The sequence below is a fragment of the Panthera pardus genome, unplaced genomic scaffold (genome assembly GCF_024362965.1).
Source record: "Panthera pardus isolate Hobbes unplaced genomic scaffold, ASM2436296v1 HiC_scaffold_13, whole genome shotgun sequence".
Lineage (NCBI taxonomy): Eukaryota > Metazoa > Chordata > Mammalia > Carnivora > Felidae > Panthera > Panthera pardus.
This window is the reverse complement of record NW_026526688.1, coordinates 19,433,115-19,453,751: the sequence shown is the minus strand read 5'-3', so window position 1 is coordinate 19,453,751 and position 20,637 is coordinate 19,433,115.

Below are 20,637 nucleotides of genomic sequence, written 5' to 3'. Positions count from 1 at the left end.
AGCAACCTGGTTGGGGATTTGGGAAACATGTGTATGGAATTCTTTTTCTGTCTTTTCTGTAACATAGTTTTCCCCTTTTTCCTTTCACTGACTCAGCAAGAAAATAGTAACTGCCTCACTTTGCTTTCCTTCTTCGTCCAGAGTTTAGGACTCCATTAAACCACTTTCCCATCATTCCCTTTTTGAATTTTAGGCTCTACTTTTAGAGAGCATCCATCGTCCAACAGTATGGTCTCAGAAAATACATATCGGAGAGGCTTGATGGAAATTTGCTATTTGTCCGCTTTCAACCTATTAATTCCTTACATCCAGTAGGGTGACATATTGCTTATTTAACTACAACTAGAGCCACATCTGGCGGTGGTCTTTCTACATACAACTGACAGCAGTTTGATCATTTCGCTTGTAATCAGTGGTATTTATTACTAGTAAGAATGCGCCCAGTGGGATGTCTAAAGTGGGTCTTAGAGTGTATGACAAAGGACCTCGCTTCTTTTATTCTGAAGGCTGAGAGAATTCGCTAAGTTTGGTCAGGCACGGCTCTTGGGAAGGGAGGCAGTGAGACATTTCCTCAGCCCACTAGCTGCCTCCATAGGAGCTTCTTGGCAAAGGAAGTGACGACACAGTCTTTACGATCCCAAAGGTCCTACAGGTGGCTCCATCAGTGCCCCATGAAACTGCAATATTGCGTTCGTATCCCATTTTGATCCTTAAATAGGATAATAAATGATGGGGAATAACTTGGTCTGGGTGCCCACCTAATCTGTCCTGTTTTTTCACTCCCTTCCCCTTGCGTTTTGTTCTCTTTGACAGCACTCATTTTCCTGGTGTGATTATCATCGGACCAATAGAGAATTTTAATTACATAGGTCATAATTTTTACTTTTAGCATGGCTTTTCAACCTTTTATAGCTGCATAGGTCATTCAGATCCCCAACACCTTAATTTCTTTTTTGCTTCTTGGGACCTACGGAGTCTGAAATTCAGTCTCCCAGTTTTGGGATACTGAAATTTCTCAGGATGGCATCTTACCATTGGGTCTCTTTACTGTTAAACATCCAGGGTTTTCTACTGTTCAAAACTATTAGTAGCTTATTAGATCTAAAGGTAGCTCTGAGTATTTCAAACCTTCCTTTGCATATCCTTTAATACACAAATAGATCTGGCTTTAAACTTTCTCTGTATATCTCCATTTTCTAAATAGGAAAGTATTGGGTATCACACCTACTTATTCTCAGAATTTTTTACCTTCATGCAAGGATTGAGGAAAAATCCACAGAGACTACATACTGTGTCAGATTAAATTGAAAAATAATTTAATTAAAATACACCTGTTCTCTCCAGTCTGCCGGAATCTAATCATTTGAAATGGCATTCTTCCAGACAGGAGTGGCCACTGTCCCTATTTTAGAAATAAGACAAATCTAATATTTCACACATTTCTATCGTGTTGGGAATCTAATAACTTCCCCTTTCAACACCACATCTAGTGGAATGTTATAATAATCTTTTGAAAGTGAGGAAGAATTCAGAAGGAAAAAGAGCATCAAATGACTTCAGAATGCTTCTTGAGTTTCCAGGAAATATTCATACCATACACATACACACACACACACTCACACGACATATACCAATTACAAAATAATATTAGACTTGAAGTATACATTACTTTAAAATATGTTGTAAAAGTTTTGGGACACCTGGGTGGCTCAGTTGGTTAAGTGTCTGACTTCAGCTCAGGTTATGATCTCACGGTCCATGAGTTTGAATCCTGCATCAGGCTCTGTGTTGACAGCTCACAGCCTGGAGCCTGCTTCAGATTCTGTGTTTTTCTCTCTCTGCCCCTCCCTGCCCCTTAAACTCTGTCTCTCTCTGTCTCTGAAAAATGAATAAACCTTAAAAAATTTTTTTAAATAAAAAAATAAAATATGTTGTAAAAATTTAAAAATTGCTTTCCTTTTTATTTTAAACCCTAGGTAACCTCATTAGCTTCATAAAATTAATCCAGGCAATTATAAAGACAACAAATATTATTATGTTCAAAAATACCCTTCTCTCTGTAGTTTCATAGACACCAATATTTGCCTCTCTATGTTATGTCTTCTGTGTGGATTTCCTGTCCCTCTTTTATCTGACTAATACTCAATATATTTCATCCCTTATCACCCCCAATACAGATCAATTCAGTGCAGCTCCTTTTTTCTACTTCTGCACCTCTTTACTATTGCTCTCTTAAACGTGCTGTAAACATATTCCTATATTTATATATTTTTATTTGGCACTGTCTGAGATCATTAAATGTGAAGAATGTGTGCTTTGTGCAGAGTAGATGCCCAGTAAATATTGGTTGAGTAGATGAATGATCATTATCATCACTAAATTTCTGTAAAATCGAGAGATTTATAGAGATTTCAGCTGAACTGTAAGATGAAGTTTCAATTGCTTCTTGTTTCAAAATGAATTCCAGTTTCTTTGCATTCCAAGGGCCTGAACATATCAATCCTATTTGACTTTTCAAATCGTGTGTGTGTGTGTATAATCATTCATCCCTATATTAATGCAGTAAAACCTTAGATTGCGACTAACATGTTCTGTGAGTGTTCCATAAGACAAGCAGACATTTCTAATAAATTTTAACTTGTTCAACGAACGACGTCTCTCAATATGAGTAGCACGTGGCCTGAATGTCACGTGATCATAACTGAGCCATGGTTCTTCTGTCTCTCTCTCTCTCTCTGACTTGCTCTCTCTGCTGTGGGATTATGGATGATCATCTCCCATGCTCAGATGCTCGGTCTCAGGCCTTTACAGAAATCAGTGATTTTTCAAAACGTTGGAAGGTACCCACAACTGGCACTGGTGTATTTTTTGTCACTTCAAAGCACTTACAGACTGTCCTTTGCTTTTCCATACAAGAGTAAGCTTAGGAATGCTTTGCTTCCTTCTAGGTCAGGCTGCTTGCAGATATGGACCCTTTCCTCTGCTGCCTTATTGCCACTTACATTAAATACAGTATATGATAAGAGTTTATTAATACTGTAGTCAACATCCATGCAAGCATATACAAGGGCCCCCATGAAGAACAAGGTTGAAAAGAAAGGCTGTAAGAAGAAGGAGATGATTGGGGCAGAAGTTAAGAAGGAAGTCATTGAGAAGCATGAATGAGCTATGCAAGTGGCTGAAATTGCAAGATTTTGTAAGCAGTCTGTGTCGATCATTTGCACAATATTAAAGAAGAAAGAAGAAATTAGGAGCCTAGATGCAATAAAAGGAGTCATGAGAATCTGAAAGCAATGGCCACGTGTTCTGAAAGATGTAGAAAAGTTGCTTCTGGTTTGGATAAGTGAGAAGCATCTAGCAGGTGATACTGTGACTGAGAACTTTATCTGCAAGAAGGCAAAGGCCTTGTACACTGACCTCATAAGTAAACCGCCAGGTACATCAACAGAAAACGAAGAAGGTTTCAAGGTGAACAGGGGTCTCCGTCACACCAGCCGTGAAGGTTTTCAAAGGTAAGTGCAGATAAATTTATTTTTTTTGTATTTTCTATTTTCTTTATTATTTTGTATATTACAGCATTGTAATCATTTTTATATGAATATTTTTGGGGATGTGAAACAAATCATCTGAGTTTCCATTATTTTTTATGGGGAAATTCACTTTGATATACAAACGCTATGGATTACAAGCATGTTTCCAGAACAAATTGTGCTTGAAAACCAAGGTTTTACTGTATCTATAGAATACATACTTTCCATTTATGAATGAAGCCTCTTTACTCTAACTTCAGTAAGTTGATTGATAAGGTCCTTGTTGTTCCCCCAAACACATTGTTTGCATTCCAGCCTCCACAGTTCTGCTTTAGTATTCTCCTATTCTCTTTCTGGAAAGACCTATGTTTTTTTCCTCTATGTAAATGTTATCTATAAGTACAGCAGAACTTCCCCCTGCTGAGTGGACTATCTTGATGACTCACATCCTAATGGAGTTTGTTATTTATCTTGTGTGTTGGCTTTAACTTTGAATTTTGACATATGAAAAGGCAAAAATTATGTGTTGTAGTTATTTTATACTCCTTGCTGTCATCAGAGTGAATATTTGCTGAAGACTCTGGGACATCTAACACTAGAATGAGCTAAAGAGGTCTCTGGGTTATTTGTATTTGGAGATGGTTCATTAAAGTATAAATAATTATTTTCCCCAAGCCAGTTTGGAATTTACCTCTGTAGAAGAAGAATAATGAGAAAAATGTTTCACTGAAGACAATTCTGGTTTCAAGATTCTAACCAGAACCTTTAAAATAAAAGCACGTAAATGAACACATCTTAATGAGGAGGGAAATGAATGAGAAGAAAATGGTCATGTGGTTTTGTTTTTCTGATCAGGGAAGATAGCTTCATTTCTTTTCTGTTTTTCCATCTGTTCAGCAACTCTAAGGTTTAGCTCTCTTCTAACTAATTGCAATTGCTTAGTATTGATTGATGGTGATACAAACCAAGGGACTATATAGGGATTTAGTCTTGATTTGAAGCTTTTATATGTAATTTTTTTTCCCAACTTTTCTCTGGAAAGTAGAATGTTCTGTGTGCCCTGATGTGCTGTAATTTCCTGGAGAATACCAGAGTCCTTGCATTTATGATGTATAAAGAAAGAATAAAGCAGAGGGGTGTTACAACACATTTTCCCCAAGAGGAAAATTATTATGTACAATAAACATGTAAAGAAAGACCCACTGACCTAGAATCCAGTTAGCTAGTTTGCAACTGCCTGTGTTTGAGAAGCGACTTCCTCTTTTAACTATTACTAGGGGTCTAGTTGTATTAGAAGAAGCAAGGAGGACGACAATGGGACAAATATTTCATACAAAGTGAACATTACTAATATTTACTTCATTTTGTAGTAGGAAAACCTTAGACTCTGTGACATTTTCAGATATAAAATATGTATTTTATATATCTTTGTCATTTCCTAATCTTTGTAGAGCATTGATCTTAATGACTATCAATTAAGGTTAGCTAATTAACCTTGAAGTGACTCTAAGACATCAAATTCTCTGTTTCTTGTGGTTTTAGGAAGATTACAATGAACCCCTCTAAGGAAGCAGCACTATTCGCTCAATCTGATCTAGCTCTGAATGTCACCCATAGGATTAATTTTAGAATTAAGCAGTTACCCACATGTTGTGTTATGGAGCTTGGTCATTTCTCTGCACAATAATGATTGACCTGACACAAATATTGGATGTCTCAAAATTTCCAGAAGCTGGTAGGATGGGTCACAGATCAGCATCCAGGCTCTGGTATTAGCACTTGGGCTACACTTGTAATCTTAAATTTTTTTTTAACGTTTATTTATTTTTGAGACAGAGAGAGACAGAGCATGAATGGGGGGAGGGTCAGAGAGAGAGGGAGACACAGAATCAGAAGCAGGCTCCAGGTTCTGAGCTGTCAGCACAAAGCCCGACACGGGGCTCAAACTCACGGACTGCAAGATCATGACCTGAGCCGAAGTCGGACGCTTAACCGACTGAGGCACCCCTACACTTGCAGTCTTAATCGCTTACTATCTTTTTGCCTCACTTTTCCCATCTGTAAAGAATAATGGTGATACTTACTCCTTAGGATTAAAGGTCAAATGAAGCAATACATATAACCTACTTATACATGATTAATACTAAATGCTTTAAAAAATGAGCTATTGTTACTATCATAAAATATTCATCATTTTGACTTACTCCATCTGTATCCTGTATCTAGTGAGGATAAAGTCTTAAACTAATTCACACCCAAGTGTTAGTGTCTTCCTTAATGAAAGAACATATGGATTAGCTTCATAAACTGCAAAGTGCTCTATAAAAAATAAAGCAATTGTGTAACTAGTATTTTAAAGGGCAATGAGAGAACAGAGATGGTTTCAGTACAAGAGAGATGGCAGAAAAAGACTGATGGGAAATTCAGCCATTTCATACTTTCCCTGGTGCCTTCCTTATTCTGTATTACAGACTATACTGCAAATTCATCTCTATGTGGTTTTTCAATAAAAGAATGCCATGAGAGATTACTCACTGCACATGTTGAATTGAAAAACCCAGGGACACCTGGGTGGCTCAGTTGGTTAAGCATTGGACTCCCTGTTTCTGCTCAGGTCATGATCTCACGGCTTCATGGGTTGGAACCCCACATCAGGCTCTGTGCTGGCATCACAGAGCCTGGTTGGGATTCTCTCTCTCCCTCTCTCTCTGCCCCTTTCCCTCTCATGCTGTCTCTGTCTCTCTCAAAATAAATAAATAAACTTCAAAAGAAAAAATCCAGGCCAGTGGGGCAGCCCTGTACCCAGGGGGAGGGGGGGCACAGCCTGTGATAAGTATGCACACATCCGGTCAGTCGGTGTAGGGTGCCTAGGGGAATGTGCAGGTCTGTGCACCAAGGGAGCAGGATCATGGGAAGTTTTAACACTCTGGGAGTAGATGTTTGCCATGAACAGAGTAAATGTGAGATTGGCACTTGCATTTGATACGCTCCCCAACCCTACAAAATGGAGGCCAGGCCTGAGGTCCACAATCGCATTTGCAGGTGTCCCACTTCACTGTAAACATCTCTAGGTAGCTTTAGAGCTATTTGCAGGGGGCAGAACCTGGGGTGGAAGAAGGTTTGAGGTGCTTGGATCTATTGTAATTTTAAGTCTTTTCTTTTTTAAGTTTATTTATTGAAAGAGAGAGAGAGAGAGAGAGAGAGAGAGAGAGAGAGAGAAAAGTGAGTGGGGGAGGGGCAGAGAACGAGAATCTCCAGCAGAGCCCAACACAGGGCTTGAACTCATGAACGGTGAGATCATGACCTGAGCCCAAATCAAGAATCCGATGTGTAACTAACTGAGCCACACAGATGCCCCATCTATTATAATTTTAAGTCTTAATATAAAAACTACCTCATTTATATCTCTAGTGTGAAAAAAGCAATTACTTTCATTTTTTTACCCCTGAGCATTTCTTTCTGCAGGACACTGAGCTCTAAAGGACAGTAACCATGTCATAATCATTTCTTTTATTCCTGGTACCTTTTACACAATAAAAACTAAAAAAACGCCATGTGAAAACTGCTCATTGATTTTTTTAGTACATAAATGAATGAAAGAAATCAGTAAACAGTTGTCTTTTAGACAAGAAGATATTTAGACTTCACAAATACTATGAATCCAGAGTAAGAGATGATTTTCCTATGAAGAACTATTCAAATATTTTTATAAACGGTAAAACATTTAATATGATGCTGTTTTCTAGGGGGTTTCTTTTGTTATTCACCTATGAATGCTATATAGTAAATATTCTAAGCAAACATATTGTCAAACTGTATAATAAAAAATATGTAATGAGATTATATTAATCTAAAATCCTCTCATGCCAAGAATGACCACTCTTATCCACAGTAATATATTTAGCTGTATTTTGAGTTCATTAGACAAAATCATTTTCACTCTTTCGTATTTATGCACAGCAAACTGCATTGTGTAGAGAATATATGTATATGAATAACTAATCTCTCACCGAAATTGAGTTGTCAGGAGGAAAATTCACTATAAAGTTGGTATCAGTGACGGGTGCCTGGGTGGCTCAGTCAGTTGAGCATCCAACTTGGGCTCAGGTCATGATCTCGTGATTCATGAGTTCAAGCCCTACATCGGTCTCTGTGCTGACAGCTCAGAGCCTGGAGCCTGCTTTGGATTCTGTGTCTCCCTCTCTCTCCACCCTTTCCTTGTTCATACTCTGTCTCGCTCTCTCTCTCTCTCTCAAAAAAAAAAAAAAATTAAAGCAGTGACACCATACAAGTTGTATTATGATGTATTATTCATAAAAAAAAAGTTGAAAGAACTTCAACTTTTTGTCTTGTAGAAATGTTATTTAAGTATATTTTACTGTACCTATAAAGAGGCAAGTGTCTTGTTGATTGTTTTATATGGTTTTCATTCTAAGAGCTGGTCAGAAAAGCTATTTATACTTTTGGATTGGGAGTCATGTCAATCTTAGAACATATGGTCATCCTTAAAGTCTGTTTAGAATCTCTAAAATAGAAGTTGTTTGAAAATTTAAATTATTTGATTTATAATTTTATCAAAACTAAAATGTTATGATCAGATAGAAGTACACATGTATCTCAGCATACCTTTACTTTAAAAAAAAGAAAGGCTTATATCCACCCAAGACACTGTAAAGATTTGGTATTTGTTTTCCTAGCTTACCTTGTGCTCAAACAGTTCTTGAGTTTTTGAGGAGATTTCTTTTTCTCTTCCCATTACCTAAAGTCTTTCTGACAGTGGAGGACCAAAAAAAAAAAAAAAAAAAAAAAAAAAAAAATTGCCCAGAGACCCAATCTGTATGTTACTATAGATTGTAATCATATTTAATTTCTTCCTTACTCTATCCTACATATCTCTGAATTTAGTGTATGCATTCCCCAAGAATTAAATACCCCTCTTTCTTGTGAGTCCAGCTTTTCTTTTTTCTTCCCCTTATCTCTCCCTCTCCCCCTCTCTCCCTTTCTTTCTTCCTTTCTCTCCTCTTTTCCTTCCTTTCTTTCTTGTTTCCACACTGCATATGCATTTTATTAACGATTTCCAACACTCAAGCTAGGATCTACAGCTTAACAACTCAAAGACCTCCCACCCTAAAGCAACTACTTTCTCAGAAATAAAAGTTCTGTTAGTAACCATCTAAGGTGGTATTTTCAACAATGCCAGATTATAAAAATGACCTAGGGATCTAGTTAATATACAGATAATCAGGACCATGGGGTGGGGGAAACTATTAATAAACTCCTTAGATGACCTTTTGATAAGAAAACTAATCTCTCAATCAATGCAAATTTCTTCCCATTGCCATTCTGGTATGCGGTCATAATACCAGCCTCAGTAGAGTGATAAATACTTCTTTAAGAGAAAGCCTATTTCACTGTTCAATTTTTTCTAATTATAGGAAAAAAAACAGTCTTCTTACATTGTTCCTAAACCTATTTCCTATTCTGCAGGTTACAGTTTTATCATGGGCACATACTGCTCTTATAAAAAAAAAAAGATGAATTATAGAGAAAATCAAAAGTGCTCTAATACATATGATTTGACATGAGCAGGTTTTTGCCAGCAGGAAAGCAATGAAAATGGGATCAAGTCTTCCTAGCAAAGGAAATTAACCAACAGGAGCTTGACAATTGCAGGCTTATTTTAAGGGAGTAGTGATATGTTTTGAAGGTTATTAAGATGTAACCTCTTATTCATCTAGAAACTTGGATGTTTCTCCTTGAGAAAAATCTTTAGGAAAGTTACAAGTTGTTGTTACCTCTACAGATGAATTGGCAAAGAGTATCACTATTATCGCTTGATTTTAATCAGAAAACTTGACTTAAATTCCAACTAAGACATCCTGAATTTGCCACTAATTCTGTTAAGTAGATGACTTAACTCTCTGTGAATTAGTTTTTCATGTGTGATATATAAGACCCTTCTGACTTGATTATAATAAGGATTAAAAGTGAAAATGATAGTAAACTAGTATTTTAGTATTTAGTTCTGTAAAAACACTAAATGTTGAGAAATGTCCCTGAGCTGGCTAGTGACATTTTGTCTCTGGTGGAAATTCAATTGTCATTTAGTGAAAAGAAGAAAGAGCTCAACAGATAATTGGCATGCATGTATCTAAAATTACATGTTTTGGGGCGCCTGGGTGGTTCAGTCCGTTGAACGTCCGACTTCGGCTCAGGTCGTGATCTCACGGCTCATGAGTTCAAGCCCCACATCGGGCTCTGTGCTGACAGCTCAGAGCCTGGAGCCTGCTTCCAATTCTGTGTCTCCCTCTCTCTCTGCTCCTAACCCACTCGCATTCTGTCTCTGTCTCTCTCAAAAATAAATAAACATTAAAAAAATAATGATTAAAAAAAATAAAATTACATGTTTCTGGAATTCACACCTAGAGTTTTTGTAATATTATTTCACCATTAGAAGAATTCTCTTTTGGTCCTTACTAGGATTCATATATTTATTGGGGTAGGAGAACAGAGATCAGGAAATCAGAGTGAGAAAAGACTGTATCTTTTAAGTTTTCAAGAGAGAGAGCAAGGATAGAGGGAGAAAGAGAGAGGAAGGGAAGGAGAGAGAGAGAGAGAGAGAGAGAGAATCCCAAGCAGGCTCAGCACTGCAGTACAGAGCCCAACGCAGTGCACGAACCCACAAGATCAGGTCATGATCTCACGGTTTGTGAGTTTGAGCCCCACATTGGTTTCTATACTGACAATGCAGAACCTGCTTGGGATTCTCTCTTTCCTACTCTCTCTACCCCTCCTCTGTTCACTCTCTCTGTCTCTCTCTCTCAAAATAAATAAATAAATTTTAAAATGAATAAATAAAGCATTATCTTGAAATGAAAATGCATCTGCAAATAATTTTAAGGTTGAAACTAAATGCAGTTTTCAGTGGTTATTGACACTAGTCACTCATTTTAAGCTAAAGGATGTTTGGATGTTGTGTCTTTATCACGAATAAACAGTTGGTTAATGTCAGAACCAGTGTTACCTTTTTTTCTGGGCTCCATGTTTTTTCTTCCATTAAAAACTTAAACACTGAAGGATGGTCCTGAATATACAGTTAGATATGTTGTGTATAAAGAGGAAATCAAACACTTAATCTGCTTCCTAAAGACCAAAATCTGTTCAATACCATAAAAATACACTAAGTAGACAAAACAATGAAACAGTTGCCCAGAATGCATTCCCTTTAGTAGGACCTATTTAGGATGACTTCAGGGGCTTTATTAATTCATTCAGTTTCCTATATTGTCTTTTAAGTACAAAAAAACTTTTATTTTCTCTATAGTTCCTTTGTCTTGCTTGGCCAGTATTAAGAAGTGATGTCTGACTTCTGTTTTAAGATATAGTCATGGGGTGCCTGGGTGGCTCAGTTGGTTAAGCTTGATTTCGGCTCACATCATGATCTCACGGTTTGTGGGATCGAGCTCCGCGTCAGACTCTGTGCTGACAGTGTGCAGCCTGCTTGGGATTCTCCCTCTCCCTCTGTCTCTGCCCCTCCCCCCCCTCCCCGTGTAGATGTGTACTCTCTCTTCCTCTCAAAATAAACAATAAAAAATTATAAAAAGTATTTAATGAGTTCCCTATACATTCCAGTGAAGACTTATCTGTAGCAGAATCTCTACATAAGTGTTCTAAAACAGATATGAATGAAGTACTTCTGTAAGAGAACAAAATCAGATTAATTTCAGCTATAAGTCACTGAAAAGATTTTGGAAGGGAGAGACCTATGAATGCATCAATAAATATCTGGGTAACTCAACAAAACCACACTCAACTGGGCATGTAAATGAAGACAATTAATGAGTTCATAGGGATATGCATGCTTTGGAGATGGATTTCTGTAGTTAATTTCTGAATACGTATGAATAAAGTAATTGACATTTTCCAAATCAACTAGCTTACTAGAGATTCATTTCACAGAAATTTTGTATGTTTCAAAACTATTTCAACTTTGTGGTTAGAAGTATAAGGTAAATGGAATTTTTGGTAGGCAATTTTTGTGGAAGTGGAGGCAATTTTCTTGCTTATGAAATTAATAAATTTGTGTATTATTGTTTGGCTTGGCTTTCTTTTTTTTCAGTTGTCCACAAATACATTTACAAACAAAAATATCAAATTTTACTGTATTATACATTGACCTGAATAAGCAACATGGCATATTGAACATTCAAGCAGTGATTTTATGATTTCATTCCTCATTATGTTAATTGAAGCCATTCTCCCACAAACTGGACTCTGTGTTCTGTGAGAATGATCTAGATTTAAAGATATTGGAAGATTTGTACTTGTAATTAACTTCATCATTCAAAATTTTCATCCCATGAAATAGTCTAAGGGTGTCTTTATTCCCACCCACCTTTAGGTCATAATAAAAATTCAGCTACTATCCTATACGGAAGATTGGCAAAGATAAGATTTCATTATTATTTTCTTGTCACTAAACAGAAGTTTTTCTTTCCGAAATGAACTCTGGTATTGCCAATCTATATTTGGGTAATTTTGTCAGTCCAGTATTTTACCTGTTATAGAAACTAAAAGGGATACTTCTCATTTGTATTTTAATAGGTCACCTTTTAAATTGATCACATCATTTTTTTTCTTCTGAAGCATTCTCTGGTGACGTTTCACTGCTTATAACACTTAATATCTCCGTTTCTTTGTTCTTGCCTTCATGCTTCATATGGCTGGAGTGTGACAACCCTAGATCCGAAAGCTAATTTCTGCAAAAAGTATTTACTTTGTATGTTTGGTAATTTAAAGCTTAATTTCTTCATGAACATTTATTGAGCACTTATTATATGCAGTGTACTTTCAACATCTCTTACCTCATTTTATTTTTCAACATACTTATCCACAAAATGATAGACACATTTCTTCTTAAATGTTTAAATTCTTACCGTTGCTTAAATGGCAGGTCATAAAGAATTAATAGAAGGTCTGAGATGAAAAGTATAATAAGTACAAAGACAACAGTTATTTTTGATGCTTCCTATTTTGAAATTTCCTAGAGGCTGTCGCTGCATTCAGTAATTTTTTTCTTCTAGAATGTCTCTCAGATTTACTTCATTCTCAGTTCTTTCTAGGAAGACCAAAGTCCAGACTTCTATCCCTTCATGTTTGGAATACTACAACAGTTCTTTAACTAATTACCCTCCCCCGTGCCTTCCTTCTCTAATCCATCCTTCCACTGCAATCATCTTTCCGAAATGCAGCTATTGTTATGTCACTCTTCTGCTCCGAAAACTCCTATGCTCTATTATTGCCTTCTAGATGAAAATGAAATTCTCCTACCTGGCGGGAGGTCACCCATAATTTTGTGCCATACTGCTAGTGAAGCTTTATTTCCTACTTTTTCCCTCATACTTTGCCTCTGTCACTCTGGTCAACTCACTTCAGTCCCAACACACTCTGCTTCCTAAAAAGTCCATGTTTTACAAGTATGATGACCTTTTTCAGAATGGCCCTTTACCCTTGCACCTGTCCAACCACTGACCCTCTGGAAAGCCAAAATTGAACTCCACTAACTCTAACAGTTCTAACACATCCTGGTGTTCTTTAATTTTCTGAATTCCAATAACATTTATAATCAGAATCTCATGGTTACTCAATTTGTCATTAAAAGGGTGCTAGAGGGGCGCCTGGGTGGCGCAGTCGGTTAAGCGTCCGACTTCAGCCAGGTCACGATCTCGCGGTCCGTGAGTTCGAGCCCCGCGTCAGGCTCTGGGCTGATGGCTCGGAGCCTGGAGCCTGTTTCCGATTCTGTGTCTCCCTCTCTCTCTGCCCCTCCCCCGTTCATGCTCTGTCTCTCTCTGTCCCAAAAATTAATAAAAAATGTTGAAGAAAAAAAAAAAATTAAAAAAAATAAAAATAAAAATAAAAGGGTGCTAGAATCAATTCAGATAACCAGGACACTTGTTCACTGCTGAGTGTTAAAACCATTTCTACCTCCCCTTATTCACTGTATATTCTACTGGTATCATAGTGATCACAGCATCACAGTGATGGATTATGTTTCCATTTTCTGTGCTACTCTGGAAGGCCCGTGGGAAGCAACCTGTTTTTGGTTGCCATCCCCAGTGCATCTGGAATCACATCTGACACGTAGCGGCTTCTCAATGCGTGTTTAAACATTGAATATCTACCGTTAAAAACTACTCATCCAGAGATTATCTGTAAAATTGAAATAATAATACCTGCCCTCCGTAGATCACTAGGTATTATTGAATAGAGAAAAAGGTGGGAAATTACTCTGTAATTGTAAGCAGGATAGAAATATTATTTGGCTATATGATGCTCTCTCTCTATAGTAATGCTTTCTTAACTATAATCTTTGAACCTAGAAACTATCCTACTATTTTGAAACCCATGAGCATATACTCAGCTGCTAACCAACTGATGGCTTATGACATACGTTTAGTAAAATTTATGCAGACAATCACTTATTGAGTGATTGTAAATTTAGTATTAAAAATCATCTGTTTTTATATTATTAGCATATTTAATATTTGTCTCCTATATCTCATGGGGCCTAAAATGATAAAATAGTTTTAATTCTAATTCTGAATAATGTGTTTTAATAATTACATTTTTATATATTACATCCTCTAGACAGAAAAAGGAAGCAAAATAAAATTTGTAACAGGAGCTCATGAATACTATCACCTTCTAGGATAGCAAATAAAATCAACAAAGAATTCCTGTTTGGTAGGGGGTTCATGGGAAATATTACCTTGAAAATAGAAAATGTTGAAAAACTGAGTTTTGCTCTCAGTTCTGCTCACTTATCAGATGGGTGGTGGTGGGCATGTCATTTACCTTCTCAGAACTTCCCTTTCTTCTTCTGTAAAATGGAAATTTTGTTTTAATTCCTGTTCCATATCTATCTTACAGATTAATGGGAATAAAATGAGAACATGTATGTTAATGTATTACTCTATTAATAAATTAATATTTATTCTATTATTTTTAAAATTAACTTGCTTATTTATCTAAATGCTTCACACTACATTCTAAGTTATCTGTAATTCTATTCAATGAAATATTTTTATAATGATGATTATATAAAAACCAGTGACTACATGAAACACTTTGGAATCGCAGGTGTTTAAATATGTTTAGGTTTATGTTTCTTGATACTTTTTGTCTTGAAATGCACTAACTTGAGTAAATGACATACAGACAAGTTTTACAAATCACAATGCCTTGGACATGGGATTCTTTATTTTCCTTTTTTTTTTTTTTTCCCTTCCTAAGTGGATTTAAACAGATGAGCCAATAGCAATTTATTTCCCCCTTCTGTAAATAGGTCTTAGGAGTGAACAAGCCAGTGAAACAGATATATCAGTTTTGGATGATGTTATAGACTGAATGCTTGTATCCTTCCAAAATTCATGTGTTTAATCCCTAACCTTCATCGTGATGGGATTTTGGGAAGTACTTAGGATTAGATAAGGTCATGAGAATGGGACCCTCATGATAGGATTAGTGTTTTGTTTTGTTTTGTTTTGTTTTGTTTTTAAGAAGAGAAAGAGAAAACAGTGTTCAATCTGTCTCTGTCTCCCTGTCTCTCTATCTCTCTCTCTCTCTGTCTTTCCATCATGTGAAGACACAGCAAGAAGGCAGCCATCTCCAAGCCAGGAAGAGGTCCCTCACCAAGAACTGAGTCTGCCTGCACCTTGATCTTGGACTTCCCAGGCTGTAGAACTATGAGGCTGTTATATAATTATATGCATAATTATATGCATAATTATATGCATAAAATGTTTATTTATTTGAGAGAGCATGAGTAGGGGAGAGGCAGAGAAAAAGGGAGACAGAGGATCCGAAGCCGGCTCTGTGCTGACAGCAGCAAGCCCAATGTGGGGTTCAGACTCATGAGAACTCACGAACTGTGAGATCATGGCCTGAGCTGAAGTCGGATGCTCAACTGACTGAGCCACCCAGGTGCCCCTGTGAAGCTGTGTTTTAAGCCACCTCGTTCATAGTATTGTGTTCTAGCAGCCTGAGCAGACTAAGACAGATGCAACAACTTTAACAAAAATAAATGACTCAAAAGCACGTCTGGCTATAAAGAGTTAAGTATAAGGGAAGTGTGGAAAACACCATACACACACACACACACACACACACACACACACACACACACACAAACCAGAGCATGTCGAGGTGTAGATATAAAGCAGAAGTGCTGAAATTAGCACACATTTTAATTAGTTCAATTGGGATGGATGGTAGAAAAGCCAGCTGTCCCACAGTCCAATATCTCTATCTTCATTTTCTCAATGGATACCCTATTAAAGCCTGTGTTTCACAGGCTTTCTTGGAGTCAGTTGCGGTCAGGGACTAATTTCAAGCTTGTGATATATTAATGGAAGTGATAGTTGCTACTTCCAAGTTATTTCTCTGTCTCTTTAAAGATGTTTGTCCTGGGCTTTCTCTCCTGCTTAGTGTTCTAGCTTGGTGCTGACCAGAGAAATCTCGGAGGCCATATGTTGAGGATAACAGAACCACCCACAGCCTTGGACTACTCCTCTCTGAACTCTTCTAAGAGGGGGAAACACATTTCCCCTATATTTATGACTCTTCCTCACTTCAATTTAGCCTCTTCTAACCAAGTTGACTCACAAAAACCAAACCTACTGCTATCTTTCCTTAAAGCAAAAGACTTAGTTTGGGGAGAAAAAAAGACTTTAGTTTGGGGGTAGAGTAGGCAATTTACCCAATTTGTGGGACAGTGGGAATGATTAATATCACATCTTTTGTCACCTCATCCAATGTGAGGAAGTACATTAGTAATCTGAAACACTGAAATAGAGGATGGGTAGTTAATGTCACATCTTTCCTTGTCCAACACAGCTAACAATTATGCCTCTTTTATTTATTTTTTCTTATATGTGCCAAATTGAATTGCACAATACAGATAGATTCGCATGGATTAAGATAGACTAGCTTTAATTCCTCTGAGAACCAATCTATCTTCGCCAGTAACCATCATCATGAAGGCTTTTCTAAATCATTCAAGACAGAGTATATTCAATTGGTAAAGTGTGAGTTATATATATTATTTACATATATGTAATATTTACAAAAAAATTGACAGCCCACTATATATCCCTTTGTGTATCAAAAATACAATGTAGAAAAATACCATACTAAATAATTGGAGGACAAGGTAAAAGAGGAGTCCTGAGCTTCGCATTTATCTGACTTTTGCATATCTAGTTCAGCTCTCTCCATGGAAAGAAAACCTGTTATGACCAATTTATTATCTTGCTGTCTTTTTTTCTATCTTTTTTTTTCTTTTTTTTTTAATGTTATCCTTCAAGACCTTTCTACCTCTTGGTTTTTCAGCAACCTACTAAGGTACATCTTGCTTTGCATTTATTGATGTGATTTATACACCTGAGTATATAGAAACAATGTACTCTTCCCTCTTTCAACCACATAGCAAAGTGTAACCTATTTGTTTGAGAAGACGGCACTGTGTAAAAAGAGCTTTTATACACATAAGGTCTATGCAACCTACGCAGAAAATTGTATAGATCTAGATACAGATTAAGAACTATCTATCTAATCTATCTATTTAAATATATGTAAATATATATGTAAATATATGTATATATACATATATATGTAAATAAAAGAGTAAAGATAGGCATAGAAGTATATATGTACTACTTTATGTTAATTAAACACATCATTAATATTGACTTGGGACTGGGAATGTCCAGCATTCCAGATTTTTCCATGATTGTTGACAATAAAATAATACTTCATCTGGGAAAATCCCATGTAGTTAATTACTTGTAGAAATATGTGACATGGATATTTCCTATTTACATAATACTGATTCTAAGTCAGCATATTTACTTAATCAGATATCTCACTTCTTAAACATTCTGGATCAATAAGAGCTTACTCTTTTGCTCACTATGGGTTTTAGATCAATATTATTGATTTCGAACGTTAAAATTTCTCTCTCTGACAGAAGTAACTTACCTGCCACACATTCTATGCCTTCACTAGCAACTAACTTGAACTTTGTTCTCGCTATAAGGTCTAATCCCTGGAACTGTTCTTCATATTTCTGGTTCATCAACCTCTGCCTGATTTCACTTTTTTCTTTAGATTGTGAGACCATATTGAGCCTCTTTAATGGTCTTTTCATTAGTACTCTAAAGTCTCTCATCTATTTAACTTTTCCGACCTATTCCCCAATGCTGAGTGGTCCTTATGGTCTTTTTTTCACTGCTTTCAGACTATTTTGGCATTGCTGGAAAAAAGTAGCTAAATGGTGCTAATTCCACCATAGATTTCCATTGTCCAATCTTACTTCTCTCTTGCTACTGCTCAGAAATGGTTATTTGTCTCTTGATTCGATATGTCACATCTATGACATTATGTTCTTCATTCTTTTCTCAAAGAAAAGAAGAAACCAGGCATAGTTTCTCCACTTTTTTAGTGTTACACCATCTATGTGGACTTTGATGTTAACCTTTTCTTCTTTTCTTGACAACGCATTCCATTAAATCACCATTTTCTATATTTTTCCCTTTCTTCTTACATTTGCTCTGAACTACTTATGTGCTCAAACTTATCCTTCTTGTGTAAAAGCCTTTCTTCACTTACAATCTCTCAAGGTATCAGTTTGTTTTGTCCTCTTGCTAAGAAACCTCTTGGAAGAGTAGCTGGAGTGTTCTCCCCACAATCTCATTATTCTTTCACTTCTTGCAGAGTAACTTTCACAACAAACCCTTGAAAATCAGTCTACAAGCCTTTTCCAGTCTTCATGTTCATTGACTGCTCTTTGACATTACACCATGGTAACCATCCCTTGTTTCTTAAAGTGTGCTCCCTCTTGCTTCTGCATCATATTTTTAACTCTGACCTTCCTACTACCCATTTCTATAGAGAAAGTGGGACCTATTATTTCTTGATTAAATGGTACTTAATTTACATGCTTAAGCTACTTTGCTTAGATGCCCTAACAACCATTATCCCCACTTAGTTCCCAATAGTAGCCATTCTCCAAGAAGTCTGTGCTTACCTCTTCTGCTCTCTGTGTTATTTGTGGCTGCCACTAGATGAGTAAATTTTATTTCTTCATAATCCCAGAGACCTGTATCTTAGCTGACAAACTCAAACTCATATCCATCTACTTGCTCATTACCTTTACTTAAATATTCTGAAATGAACAACATAGCCCAAACAATTCTTATCATTTCTATGACCCTTGTTTTCAAATTAGTTTCTTCTGTGTAATTTTTTTTAGGTTTTATTTATAGTACAAGCATTCTCTAAGTAATCACAACTTGAAATCTAAGTGTAATCCTTACTGCTGCTCTCTTCCTCCTTTCCATCATTTGGTTTCAAATTCTTTCCTTTTATGGTAACTTCCTTTTAACTTTTCCCCTTTTCCATTCTCATTGTGTTTTGTTAGATTTAGTTCTCATTTTCCTTTACTTGGACTGTGGCCCCACAGTCCAAGTTGGTGTCCCCATATTTAGCCATTCTCTTCTTTAAGTGTAATGTAAAAAGTTCTCCTTTGCATTTTCCACAGAGAACAAGTTATTTTAGAGATATCTTTAATATTTTTTAAATCTGGCTGAAATTCACCTTTCTACCTTATTTCCAATTATTTGTCTAAACATGCTTTAAATCATAGCATAACTATAGATTTAAAATAGCCTAATGTCTTTGAACATATCCCATATGTTTTTGTGCCTATGGTTTTGTTTATAGTTTTGTCCTTCTGCCTTAAATGTCCTCCTCCAAAACATCTACCTTTCAAACTCCTATGCATCTTTCAAATTTTTTTTTATATGCTGGCCTTCAGTGGTGCTTACTTTCAGTCAAAAGTTCTTTTCCTTCTTTTTTTTTTTTAAATTGAGATATAACTGACATGTAGCTTTATGTAAGTTTAAGATGTACAGTGTGTTAATTTGATACACTGATATATTGCAGTATAATTACCACTGCTGTGTTAGCTAACACCCCTGTCACCTCACATAATTATCATTTCTTTTTGCAGTGAACAATTAAGATCTAGTCTCTTAGCAACTTTGAGGTTTATAATACAGTATCACTGACTGTAATCACTATGTTGTACATTAGATCTTCGGGACTTATTTATCTACTAGTTGTCAGTTGATACCCTTAAACAACATCTCCCCATTTTCCCCACCCCCTTGACTCTGACAACCACCATTTTATTCTCTGTTTCTATGAATCTGGCATTTTAAATATAAGTGAGATCATACAGTATTTGTCTTTCCATATCTGACTGACCCCATATTAGCATAATGCCCGCAAGGTCTGTGTTGTGGCAAATGACAAATTTCCTTCTTTCTCATGTTCTCATGGTTGAAAGATGTTCCATTTTGTGTGTGTGTGTGTGTGTGTGTGTGTGTGGTCTATATCTCATCTTCTTTATCCACTCATCCACTGATAGATTCTTAGGTCGTTTCTGTATCTTGGTTCCTATGAATAATGCTGCAATAAATATGAGAGTGTGGATACTTCTTTGATACTCATTTTTTATTTCTTTGGATGCAAACCCAGAAGGGAAATACTAGAATTGCTGGATAATGTGAGTGGCAATTCTGTTTTTTAATTTGTTGAGACACCTCCATACTGATTTTCATAGCGTCTGCACCAACTTACATTCCTACCAACAGCAATCAAGGGTTCCCTTTTCTCCACATCCATGCCAACGCTGGCTTGTCTTTTTAATGATAGCTATTCTAACAGGAATGAGGTGATAACTCATTATAGTTTTGATTTGTATTTCCCTGAAGATAAGTGAGACTGAGCATCTTTTCTCTTTTATTAACATTTATATATATATTTTTTTTCTCCATCCAACTAGCTTCAGGTGTCTATCATAGTGCTTCAATATTTTTATATATTATGAAATAATCCCCACTGAGCATTTTTCATGTACCTTTTGGTGATTTGGGTGTCTTCTTTGGAAAAATGTGTATTTAGTTGCTTTGCTTGTGTTTATCAGACTGTTTGGTGTGTGTGTGTGTGTGTGTGTGTGTCTTTTCTGTTGTTACTGAAAATTTCT